General features: G+C 40.5%; 1 protein-coding gene and 1 long non-coding RNA gene across 5 annotated transcripts in view; one reads left to right on the forward strand and one right to left on the reverse strand.

Annotated features, from left to right (window-relative positions):
- Nucleotides 1–13,809, forward strand: part of ASTN2 (astrotactin 2) — a 980,365-nt gene that overhangs the window by 565,318 nt on the left and 401,238 nt on the right. The gene's annotated exons all lie outside the window — the stretch shown is intronic.
- LOC129136049 (uncharacterized) lies at nt 1,752–10,390 on the reverse strand. Its single transcript, XR_008537316.1, has 4 exons — nt 10,217–10,390; nt 3,345–3,433; nt 2,345–2,480; nt 1,752–1,985 (listed from the first exon to the last, which is right to left on the reverse strand). It is a non-coding gene; the product is annotated as an uncharacterized LOC129136049 (long non-coding RNA).

Below are 13,809 nucleotides of genomic sequence, written 5' to 3' on the forward strand. Positions count from 1 at the left end.
AGTAAGTGTGTGTTGAAGGCTGCACAGATGGCTGGCATGTGGGGATAATGGCCTGTTGGTATTTCATTGGAACTCAAGCCAAAACTAAGCAATACAACCAGACATTTTATTACATTCCAAAAATATTTACTGAGCATTGAATATTAAGAGTGATAATAATCATAATAACAACTTTTATAACAATCAGGATCTTACCATTGTGCCAGATACTATGTTAGGGACATTAAATGTCTAACTTTTTTTTTTTTTTTTTTCCTCCGTAGCAATTCTGAGTAGGTGTAATTAGGCTCATTTTACTTTGAGGAAGTTGAGGTTCAAATGTTAACGAAGTGCCTGGCTAACATTACATGGTTAGTAAGTGGCAAAGACAGGTGGGATTCAAGCCCATGCTTGCTTGACCCCAAAGGCCACATTTGCCTTGCATACTGGCTTGTCTCCCTCCCACGTGCTGGGCTGAGAAAAGGAAGCTGTGTGTATTACAGTCCCTGTCCCCAAATAGCTGTGGACTCGTAGGGAAACAGACTGTGACCCAGAAATCGTCCCACCTGGCAGAATAAAGCTTGTGCTAGGAGAAGAATAATGAACATGGGAGAAAAAGAAAACTGATTCTTTCTGATGTGGGACATCAAAAGGAAGAAGGAATTTCCACACAGGGATTTTTCATTTGTGAGAGCACTCAATGTTCCCAGCAATCCCAGGAGGCGGTTATTTATTATTGAGTCTATTTTAGAACAGGAAAAACAGGACCAGAAAAGTGCAGTGACTTGCCTGAAGTCACACAGCTAGGAAATGACAGTATCTGGATTAATCTTATTTTTATTTTTTTGTCTCCTCAGCATTCTTCTGCTTTTTGAACTCAGGAACATAACCACAGAGACTGCTGAGAAATAACTTACAGCACTTTTAAAAATTTGATTAAAAAATAATTTCAACATTTATTTTAGCTTCAGAGGGTACATGTGCAGGTTTGTTACCTGGATATATTGTGTGTTCTGAGGTTTGCAGTACAATTGGTCCCATCACTCAGGTACTAAGCGTAGTGCCCAATAAGTAGTTTTTTAATCCTCGCACCTGTTTCTTCCCTTTCACCTCGCTGCCTCCTTCCCCCATCTGGTAGTCCCCAGTGTCTATTATTGCCATTTTAATGTCCATAAGTACCCAATATATAGCTCCCACTTTTTTTTTTTTTTTTTTTTTGAGACAGAGTTTTGCTCATGTTTCCCAGGCTGGAATGCAATGGTATGATCTTGGCTCACTGCAACATCTGCCTCCGGAGTTCAAGCAATTCTCCCCCATCACCCTCCCGAGTACCTGGGATTACAGGTGCCCACCACCACCCGTGGCTAATTTGTTGTATTTTTAGTAGAGATGGGGTTTCACCATGTTGGCCAGGCTGGTCTCAAACTCCTGACCTGAGGTGATCTATCTATCCACCTTGGCCTCCCAAAGCACTGGGATTACAGGCATGAGCCACCACGCCCGTCCTAGCTCCCACTTATAAGTGAGAACATGCGGTATTTAGTTTTCTGTTCCTGTGTTAATTAGCTTAGGATAATGGCCTCCAGCTGCAGCCATATTGCTGCAAAGGACATGATTTTTTTTTATGGCTGCATAGTATTTCAAGTGTATACACACCACATTTTTTTTTATCCGATCCACCATTGATGGGCACAGGTTGAGTCCATGTCTTTGCTATTGTGAATAGGGCAGCAATGAACACACGGTTGCGTCTGTCTTTTTGGTAGAACGATTTATTTTCTTTTGGATGTATACCCAGTAATGGGATTGCTGGCTCTGAAGGATACATAAGATTCTTCAGGAAGAGGAGGCCAGGCCTGGCTGAGGGCAAAATGTGGAGAGAGATACTGAGGGTTGGACCCTGCAGAGAACAGGTGCTGCCTGGTAGTGCCTAAGTGGTTTCCAGATCCAGGTGTAGGCAGAGGTGAAGCAGGGGCGTGGTTTTCATTCTCTGCCAGGGAGCTCTCCTGGGGGATGGGGGCAGGCTCTGTCTCCTCCACTCTGAAGTCTCAGGCCCCCTGGTGGTGCCTGCAGCTGCTGTCCTTCATTACCAAGGACTATTGATCCCTGTAATCCTTTTTGCATGCCCTCCCCCCAACCCACCCCACCCTCCCCGCTTCCCTCCTTGTCAGCACCGAAGTCCAGCACAAATTGAGCGGCAGCTGAATTGGCATGAGTTGATTAAAACTCCCAGTAATTATGGGATCTTGATTGATCCAAATCAATGTCGGCATTAATAGACGGGCTAGCTGGCCTGGTTGACAGATTGAGGCTGAGTGGCAAGAGGGGTGGGGGACTGGGGACTGGCAGAGCCTTTCCCACTCACTTATATGCCAGGAAGCACACCAGAGGTCTCCTGGGATGAGAAGAACCAGGCCCACTCAGTTTCTTATCAAAGGGATGGTTCATATTGAAGAATTCAGCAGCCCTTCCTCAGCCTGTGTGATCTTCAATAACCTTGCCTGTAAAATGAGTATATTGTATCTTAGAGGTCCTCTGAGTTTTGTGGGGATTAAAAAAGATAGCATATTGGGAAACATCCAGCTTATGGTAGGTGCATAATAAATATGCATTTCATTTCCTTCCTTGCATCTTTCCCTATCTCTTCTTCCCAAGATGCTGTACCTAATCTGTACATCCAAGACTATGCCACAAGCAACCTCTCTGTCCCTAAAGCACCAAAGTCCTCCGATAACCCATTACAGGGCCCTTCCCACAAGGTTCTCAGAATCTCTGTGTTACACTAGCCAGTCTGAACCACTTGTAACACCACAGACAGGCCACCTCCATCTGGTTCAGGGAAAAGAGAACCTCATTTGGCCCCATAGTCAGGGGGCCTTCAGTGGTGGGCTCAGTCGGACTCTTGCTTGCTGTATGACCCAAGGCAGCTCACCTGACCTCTGAGTTTTAGTTTCCTCATTGGAAAAGTAGGCATGGAAGAAATGCCTAACCATTTCCCTGTATATGGTTCCCTTACATTTCTCCCTGAATGTGTCCTATTTGGAGAAAGTAACAAGGTAACTACAATAGCAGTTAGCATTTAGTGAGCACCTGTCAGGCATCAGGCACATATCAGGTAAATGACCTCCTGGGATCCTCTCACAAGCCTAGTGAGGAAGGATTTATTTTCTCCAATGTATAAATTGTGGAAACTGAGACTCAGAACAGCCAGGGCACACATTGAGGAAGTGGCTCAGTCAGACTTCATTCACAGTTGTGTCTATTCTTTGTGACTGACAGTGTATTCTGGCTTTCATTATGTGTTTAGTCTCGTTATTTTCACCTCTCATTTAATCTTTACCACTGCTGGGCATGGTGGCTCATACCTGTAATTCCAGGGCTTTGGGAGGCTGAGATGGAGGATCATTGGAGGTCAGGAGTTCAAGACCAGCCTGGTCAACATAAGACTCCATATCTACAAAAAATAAAAATAAAATTAGCCGAGCATGATGGCACATGTCTGTAGTCCCAGCTATTCGAGAGGCTGAGGCAAGAGGATCCCTTGAGCCCAGGATTTCAAGGCTGCAGTGAGCTATGATTGCACCATTGCCTGCACTCCAGCCTGGGTGACAGAGTAAGACCTTGTCTGTAAAAAATAATAACAATAAATAAAAAATATTTACCATAATTTTTGAGGCATGCTATTGTTGAGAGGAGTACTATTAGTAGGAGGTGATACTGTTATTATGCTTTCTCTGGCCCTGAGACTTAAAGAAATCAAATACTTACCTAGTCCTTGGAGGAGAACAAGTCATTGTTCATAGTCAAGCAGGTTTGGAGGCATCCTTGTGATGTCTTAAAACATGTTCAATCAATTCCAAGAAAATTCCCCATTTTCCTCTTAAATACTTCAGAGCTAATTTTCCCCTTTTTACAATTCACAGTTGCTTTGATAAAAACTGAGCAGTTAGCACTGAAAGTCTTCTCTGACTTCCTGCTGTCCAGTGCCTCCATTGAAGGAAACTGAGGCTCAGAGTGTTCTCATCTGAAGGCTCTCAGCCAGTTAAAGACCACAGCCCGGGCAGGGCGCAGTGGCTCACGCCTGTAATCATAATCCTATCACTTTGGGAGGCTGAGGCGGGTGGATCACCTGAGGTCAGGAGTTCGAGACCAGCCTGGCCTGGTGAAACTCCATCTCTACTGAAAAAAAAAAAAAAAAAAAATTGCTGGGCATGGTAGCACACGCCTGTAATTCCAGCTACTTGGGAGGCTGAGACAGGAGAATTGCTTGAACCCAGGAGGCAGAGGTTGCAATGAGTCGAGATCGTGCCATTGCACTCCAGTCTGGGCAACAAGAGTGAAACTCTATCTCAAAAAGAAAAGAAAGCAACTGGAAATTTTTGGCTGGGTGCGGTGCCTCACAGTACTTTGGGAGGCCGAGGCGGGCGGATCACCTGAGGTCAGGAATTCGAGACCAGCCTGACCAACATGGAGAAACCCCCGCCTCTACTAAAAATACAAAATTAGCCAGGCATGTTGGTGCATGCCTGTGATCCCAGCTACTCAGGAGGCTTAGGCAGGAGAATCGCGTGAACCTGGGAGGCAGAGCTTGTAGTGAGCCGAGATTGCGCCACTGCACTCCAGCCTGGGTGACAGAGCGAGACTCTGTCTCAAAAAAAAAAAAAGACCACAGCCAGGCAGAACTGGAATCCAGCAATCTGGAGAGCCATTCACATGCATTTATCCAGGGCCTGCTAGTGTTTGCCTGCCACCCCACTTTGAGGATAATTTCATCATAATCCTTACCTTCCAGAAGGACAAACTGAGGCTCAGACAAGCCAAGCGACTAGCTCAAGGTGTCATAGCCAGTAAAAGGCTGGGTCTAAGACTAGTGCTGTTCCTTTACCCCACCTGCCTTTCAGGCCCAAGTTTGTAGCAAAGAATGAAATTGACACACTGATGTCACCCAGGACCCAGGTGGGGCAGGGCCCCACCTCCAGCATCAGCAGGAAGTCCCCCAGGCTTATTTACCATATGATTCACTCAGGCCCTAGGACAAATTGTTCTGTTTTGTAAGTTGGTTGTTTTTCCTTCTCCTGCTCAGAACAGCTGGCCCACCTTCTAGATCTGGGGGTGGGGTGGTAAAACAGCTCATTACAAATTTTGTACTCAGAGCAATTTGCATTCCATAATTAATGAACATTAAAATGCATAATTACAAACAGAAACAAATGGCTTGGTGATGATGAAAAGTCGAGCTAGAAAGCAGCAAAGAGCAGGTTCACAGTATGGAGGAAGAAGCTGGGGGGAACCCAGCAGGGCTAGCCTGTGGGAGGAACCTATGGGAATCCTCCAGGCATCTTCCTCTCCCTCCCCGCTAGGTCTTCAAAATCTCAAGGCTCGGAGACTTGGGCTCAGAGTCTTCCTATGAGTCCTCCCCTGAAATAGAGCAGAATGGGGGATATGAGTCTCTGGAGCTGCACTGACCTGGGTTAGACTCCCCGCTCTCACCTACTTACTATATAAACCTCAGCAAAGAAGCACGCCTCCACATGATAGAGTCCTTATTAGGCTGACTCACTCCCTTTCTCAAGCCCCTGCCCAGATGCACAGAGCCTGCTTCCCCAGACTCCTTTTGTGGACTCTAGGAAATTGCTTAGAGATAACTGGATTCACTAACTTCAGTAATCTCTTCAAAGTAGCAAACAAAATCACTTTATTCCTCTGCCAACAACCCTCCTATGCCTTCCAGTTGCACTTAGAATAAACTCCAGGTGCCTTATCATGGCTGAAGTCACGGGTCTTCAACTTTTTTGTATGAAGGATTATATAGTAAATATTTTAGGCTTTGCAGGTCACATGTGGTCTTTTTTTGTCTCATGTTCTTTTAAAAAAATGTAAAAGCCATTCTTAGCTCTAGGGCTGTGCAAAAACAGGCTTTGGAGGAGTAGACATATTTTCTCTATTTTTCTGGCTAAATACAACCAAAAACCCTGGATGTCCTATATAAAACAAGCATAAGACTGAAAGGTGGAGCATTGCAGACCAGCTGAAGCCTTTGGGACCCAAGGAAAGACATGGTGGTCAGTTCCCTGGATTCTCTCTTTGCCTCATGTGTCCTATTCTTGGAGCTAAAGGAGCCTGCAGCTCAGAAATGCCAATAGGCACATGTGAAGGAAAACAAAACAAAACAAAACTGCTCTCCCTAGCCAAAATACCAGGAAAAGGACAACCTAGCAAGACAGAAAAATGCTAGACAATAAGTGCTCTACTCCACCCAAACACCACAGAAAATGAAAAAAATTAAAATGAACACACCCCTCCCCATGGGAGCAACGGTTGAATGGCGTGGGGAGCCAGGACTTTAATCTCAATGATAGATAGTGAGCACCCCCACCCCCTGGCCTATTCAGCATCAGTGAAGAGCATGGCCTTCCACCCCTAATCCATGGCATTGAAGCACCTTCCCCATTCCTGCTGGGTTGTTGTCAGGGAAGAACTAGTAGAAAGCCAGGACATTCACCACGGACCGGCATTCATGGGGCCACCTTCCACTCAGTGTGGTGTTAGTGGAGATTAAGGGGGGAACAGTGACTAGACATACCTACAACTCCCATCCAGGAAGAGATCCATGAAGTCCTAGTGGGGAGGTAAATTCCTACCTCATCCAGCTGAAAAGAGGGGCCTTTTCTTTGGGGTATCAGAGAAGGCCACATGGGGAACTGGGACTTCTTCATTCCCATGTCAGTAACAAGGCCACCACCTTCCCCTGCTGGATGAGTGTCAGTAGAAGCCAGAGAAAATAGAAGGTTTGAAGGTCTATCTGGGTGCAGTGGCTCACACCTGTAATCCCAGCTACTCAGGAGGCTGAGGCTAGAGGATTGCTTAAGCCCAGGAGTTTGAGGCTATAGTGAGCTATGATCGTGCCACTGTACTCCAACCTGGGTGACGGAGAGAGAACCTCTCTCTAAAATAAATAAATACATGTCAATGAGAAGAGCCAAACTCTGTAAAATATTTGAAAAGATTTATTCTGAGCCAAATATGAGTGACCACAGCCTGTGACACAGCCCTCAGAAGGTCCTGAAAACATGTACCCAAGGTGGTCAGGGAGCAGCTTTGTTTTATACATTTTACAAATGCTTTTGGGGGCAGCGGGTTGTTGGTTCCAGACTATAGGGATATAGGGATGTTCTGGTTAAGATAAAGATTGTGGAGACCAAAGTTCCTTTGATGTCTTTTAGTGGCTGCCCTTAGAGACTATAGACAACAAATATTTCCTATTCAGATTTTAGTTAATCTCTTTAGGATTGGGAGGGTCTGAAGGAAAAAGATGTAGCTATGTTAATAGACATTCTTTACAGATGCAAAATTTTCCCTACAAAGAACAGCTTTGCAGGGCCATTTCAAAATATGTCAAAGAAACATGTTTTGGGATAAACTATTTTGCCTTTTCTTCCTTGTCTCATGTTATGCCAGAGCCAGGTCGGAAAGTAAGTCACAATATATAGGATTAAATAAACCCATCTGATGAGAATTTATGATTTGTAGGGCATGACTCCCCAGACCCCTCAGATAGTAATTTGGGCAAGAAAAAAATCAGAATTGGTCTTCATTAATATAATTAAGATCTGGAGTTGAAACATAATAATATAATGTAATGCCAGAAATTTTCAGGTCACATTAAATATAAATAATTTCTGTTTTAGAAATTTTTTCTTATTTTTTGTGAAACAGCATTTTGCTCTGTCGTCTGGAGTGCAGTAGCACAACCACAGCTCACTGCAGCCTCGACTTCTTAGGCTCAAGCGACCTTCCCACCTCAACATCCCAAGTAGCTGGGACTACAGGCACTTGCCACAATACTTGGATAATTTTTACAATTTTTTGAAAAGATAGGATCTCACTATGTTGCCCAGGCCAGTCTCAAACTCCTGGCCTTAAGTGATCATCCTGTCTCAGCCTCCCAATGTGCTGGGATTACGGGCATGAGCCACTGTGCCCAGTCGCAAATAGTTTAAATACCAAAATTAAAAGGCATAAATTAGTGGAGTGGGTTTAAAAACATGACCTAATTATATACTGTCTGCAAGAAATTCACATTGCATATAATGATATTGACAGATTGAAAGTAAATGGATGGAAAAAGACACATGCAAATCAAACAAAAGTGAGAGTAGCTATATTAATAACAGATAAAGTAGGCCTTCCAAATAATTACCACAGAGGGACATCAAATAATTATAAAATATCATTTACCACGAAGACATAGAAATCCTAAATGTTTATTCATCAAACAACAGAACTGCAAAATGTGTGAGGTAAAATCTAACAGAACTGAAAGAAAAAATAGACAATTCTACAATGATGGTTGGATACTTCAATACCCCTTTCCAAAACCGATAGAACTAGACAGGAGTTTAGCAACAATATAGAAGGACTCAATAACACCATCAACAAAAAAGATCTAGTTAACATTTATAGAACATTATGCCCAACAAAAATAGAACGTATATTATTTTCAAGTGCCTACAGGACACATATCAAGACAAGACTATATCCTGGACCATAAAAAAAGCCTCAGCAAATTTTAAGATTCAAATTGTATGAGGTGTGTTCTCTGACCACAATAGAATCAAACAAGAAAGCAATAACAGAGCAATAACAGCTGCCTTCAGTAGCTGTGGACTGCTGTAGCAAAATAACATAAATTGGGTGCTTTGAACAACAGACTTATTTCTAACAGTTCTGGAGGCTGAAGTCTAAGATTGAGGTGCTGGCTAATTCGTTTTTTTGGTGAAATTCCCTTTTCCTTGCTTGCCTTCTGTCTGTGTCCTCATGTGTTGGAGAGGGAGGGAGCTCCGGTCTCCCATCCTCTTCTTGTGAGGTACTAATCACATTTATGAGGGCTTAACTCTTGTGACCTAATCATGTCCCCAAGGCTTCAACTGCGAATATCATCACTTTGCAGGTGGGTTAGGATTTCAACATACAAATCTTTGTGGGGACATAAACCTTCAGCCCATAATAGATATAACAGAAAAATCTTCAAATACTTAGGAAGTAAACAACATATTTCTGAATAATCAATGGGTCAAAGAAGAAGTCTCAAGGGAAATTAAAAAATGGACTGAACTAGATGAAATAAAAATACAATGTATCAAATTGTGTGGGGGACACAGCTGAAGTCATGATTTGTCCTTTTCTTTTAACATATCTGTGTCTTTATATTCAATGAGAAGGATGTGTATAGCCCTAAATGCATACATTAGAAAAGAGGAAGTTACAAATCAATAATCTAGGCTCCCACCTCAAGAACCTAGAAAAAAAAAAAAAAAAAAGAGCAAAATAAATCCAAAGGAAGCCGAAGGAAGGAAATCAATGTGGTAGAAAACAGAAAAACAGCGAAGTTAATGAAACAAAAAACTGATTATTTGAAAATGACAATAAAACTAAACAAACACAAGCAAGACTGAAAAGGAAGAGAGGAGAGAAAAAATAAATTACCACTATCTGAAACAGGTGATATCACCACAGACCTTGTGTAAATCAAAAGGATAATAAGGGAATGCTACAAATAATTTTACACACATAAACTTGATGAATTAGATGAAATGGACCAATTTCTTAAAAACACAAACTACCACAATTCACCAATATGAAATAGATAATTTTGAAAGCCCTATAACTATTAAGGAAATTTATTTTGTCACTTTAGACTCCTCCTCCCCTCAGCTCCAAATCCCTGTCCTGGATAGTTTCACTGGAGAAATATACCAAATGTTTAAAGAAGAATTAACATCAATTCCCAAAAAATAAGTAAATAAATAAATAAAACAAAACAAAAAAAATCTTCCAGAAAATTAAAGAAGAGAGAATACTTCCCAAATCATTTTAAGACGTTAGCATTATCTTGATACTAAAAGCAGACAAAGATAGTTCAAAAACAGAAAACTACAAAGTAAGACCAATAGCCCTCATGCATATACCACAGTTGTAAAAATTCTTAACAAAATATTAACAAATAGGATTCAACAATACATAAAAGATAACTATACACATAACTAAGTGGGGTTTATTACAGTGATGCAAGAATGGTTCCCTATTTGAAAATCTATCAGTATATTATAATAACAGGCAGAAGAAGAAAAATCACATCATCATATCAATGGATACAAGAAAAACATTTGACAAAATTCCACACCCAAAATGATTTTTAAAACTTTCAAAAAAAAAATAAGAATAGAAGAGAACTTACTCAACTTGATGAAGAACATCAATAAAAGAGCTACAGCTGACATATTTATGGTGAAAGACTGAATACTTTCTCCAAAAGGTCAGAGACAAGAAAAGCAGATTCACTCTGCCCACTGTTATTCAACATCGTGTGGGAAGTCCTAGCCAGTGCAATAACAGGGAAAAAAAAAATCAAAAAAGGAAGAAGGCATTCAGATAAGAAAGGAAGAAATAAGACTATAAGACTTACCCATTGGCAGATCACATGAGTTTTTTACATAGAAAATCTCAGGGAATCTACAAAATAAATTTCTAGAAGCAATTAGTAAGTTTGGCAAGGTCTCAGAATACAAGAAAAATATACAACATCAATTGTATTCCTATATACTAGCAATGAACATGTGAACATTTGAAATAAAAAATACAATCCCATTTGCAATTTCTGAAAAATAATGAAATATTCAGATGTGAATCTGACAAAATATATAAAAAATACAATATCATTTGCAATCCCTAAAAAGTAATGAAATACTCCGATGCAAATCTGACAAAATATGCATGGACCATGTTTAGCTTTAGTAAAACTTGAAAATACTCATGAAAGAAATCAAAGAAGATCTAATCACAAGGAAAGACATATGTATTCATGAATTGGATAGCACAAGATAATAAAGATGTCCACATGCCTCGAATTGATGTAAAGGTTTAATATAATTCCTATCAAAACCTCGGCACGATTGTTATAAGTATAGACAAGATTTTTCTGGAATTTAAATGAATGGCAAAGGAACGATAATGGCCAAAACTTCTTTTGAAAAAGAAGGCTAAAGTGGAAGAAGTCTGTCTACCCTATTTTTAAGCTAAATTTATGCTGCTTTCACCCCATCCTCGTTAACTTTTTATCATATAATACTTTTATCTTTATTCATTTTTTTACTCTACAAAATAATCATTTTGTTTGTTTACTTGTTAATTATTTGTCTCTTCTCTAGAATGTAAATTCTATGAGAGAAAGTTCTTGTCTGTCTTGTTTACTACTACATTTTCAGCACCTAAAACATTTGCTTAGCACTGAGTAGGTAGGTGTTTGGTGAATATTTGTTAAATGTTCTAAAGAAGGACTTAGACATATGGAAAAGAAAAAAATCAGCTAATAGTTTCAGTTACTTTTATTTATATTTTTATTTTTATATATTTAGGGGGTATAAGCAGGTCTCTTTAATGCATACATTGTGTAGTGGTGAAGCTTGAGCTTTTATTATACCCATCAGCTAAATAGTGAACGTTGTACCCAATCAGTAGTACTTTGTCAATCCTCACACTCTTCCCACCCTTCCATTCTCCCACCTTTTGTAGTCTCCAGTGTTTGTCATTGCACTCTGTACGTGCAGGTGTACCGATTGTTTAGCTCCCACTTACAAGTGAGAACATGTCATATTTGACTTTCCGTTTCTGAGTTATTTAACTTATGATAAAGGCCTCCAGTTCTATCCATGTTGCTGCAAAAGACATGATTTCATTCTTTTTTATGCCCTAGTAGTATTCCATGGTGTGTCTGTGGGTGAGTGGGGAGAAGGGAGGGGTAGGAGTGTATACCACATTTTCTTTATTCAATCAACTCTTGATAGACATTCAGGTTAATTCCGTATTTTTGCTATTATGAAATAGCACTCGTATGTTATTATTGTTGCAGTAAACATATGAGTGCCGGTATCTTTCTTTTTTTCTTCTTCTTCTTTTTTTTTTTTTTTTTTTTTTTTGACATAGGGTCTCACTCTGTTGCCCAGGCTGGAGTGCAGTGGCGCGATCTTGGCTCACTGTGACCTCCGTCTCCTGGGTTCAAGTGATTCTCCCACCTCAACCTCCTGAGTAGCTGGGAGTATAGGCATTTGCCACCATGCCTGGCTAATTTTTGTACTTTTAGTAGAGACAGGGTTTCACCATGTTGGCCAGGCTGGTCTCAAACTCCTGGCCTCTAGTGATCCACCTGCCTAGGCCTCCCAAAGTGCTGGGATTACAGGCTTGAGCCACCGTGACCGGCCTAATGTAATTAATGATTTTTTCTCTTTGGGTTTATACCCAATAGTGGGATTGCTGGATTGAATGGTAGTTCTATTTTTAGTTCTTTAAAAAAAAAAAACCTCCATACTGTCTTCCTTAAAGGTTGTGCTAATTTACATTCCATAAGTATTCCCTTTTCTCCACAGCCTCACCAGCATCTGTTGTTTTTTGACTTTTTAATAGTAGCCATTCTGACTGGTGTGAGATGATATCTCACTGTGGTTTTGATTTGCATCTCTCTGCTGAATAGTAATGTTGAACATTTTTTCATATGTTTGTGGGTCACTCTTATGTCTTCTTTTAAGAAGTGTCTGTTTATGTCTTTTGCCCACTTTTTAACGGGGTTATTTGTTTTTGCTTGTTGCATTATTTAAGTTCCTTATGGTCTCTGGATATTTGACCTTTGTCGAGTGCACAATCTGTGAATATTTTCTCCCATTCTGTAGGTTATCTGTTTACTCTGTTGATAGTTTCTTTTGCTGTGTAGAAGCTCTTTAGTTTAATTGGATCTGAGGACTTAGTCACAAATTCTTTCCCAAGGCCAATGTCCAAAATGGTGTTTTCTAGGTTTTCTTCTAGGATTTTTATAGTTTCAGGTCTTAATCCATTTTGAGGTTTTTAAAAAATATATGGCGAGAAATATGAGTCCAGTTTCATTCTTCTGTGTATGGCTATCCAATTTTTCAGTACCATTTATTGACCAGTGATATGATTTGGATTTGTGTTCCCACCCAAATTTCATGTTGAATTGTAATCCCCAGTATTGGAGGAGGGGCTTGGTAGGAGGTGATTGTATCATGGGGGCAGATTTTCCCCTTGCTGTTCTTGCAATAGTGAGTTTTCATGAGATCTGGTTGTTTGAAAGTGTGTAACACTTCTCATTTTGCTCTCTTTCTCCTGCTCCCAGCAATGTGAAGACGTGCCTCTTTCCTCTTCATGATTTTAAGTTTCCTGACACCTCCCCAGCCATGCCTCCTGTACAGCCTCTGGAACCATGAGCCAATTAAACCTCTTTTATTTATAAATTACCCAGTCTCAGGTATTTCTTTATAGCAGTGTGATAACGGACTAATACAACTGGAGTATCATTTTACCAGTGTGTACTTTTGTTGACTTGTCAAAGATCATTTGGTTGTAGGTATGTGGCTTTATTTCTGGGTTCTCCATTCTATTCCATTGATCTAGGTACCTATTTTTATACCAATACCATGGTTTTGTGGTTACTATGCCTTGTAGTATAATTTGAAGTCAGATAATGTGATTTTCTAGCTTTGTTCGTTTTGCTTGAGATTGCTTTGGTTATTTGGGGTCTGTTCTAGTTACAGATGAATTTTAGGATTTTTTTTCTAATGCTTTGAAAAATGATGTTGGTAATTGGATAGGGATTGGATTGAATCTGCAGATTGCTTTGGGCAATGTAATCCTTTTAACCATATTGATTATCCAATTCATGAGCATGGGATGTTTCTCTATGTATTTATGTCATCTACAATTTATTTCATCAGTGTTTTGCTATTATTTTTATAGAGATCTTTCACCTCCTCGTTAAATATA

The sequence above is a fragment of the Pan troglodytes genome, chromosome 11, assembly GCF_028858775.2.
Source record: "Pan troglodytes isolate AG18354 chromosome 11, NHGRI_mPanTro3-v2.0_pri, whole genome shotgun sequence".
Lineage (NCBI taxonomy): Eukaryota > Metazoa > Chordata > Mammalia > Primates > Hominidae > Pan > Pan troglodytes.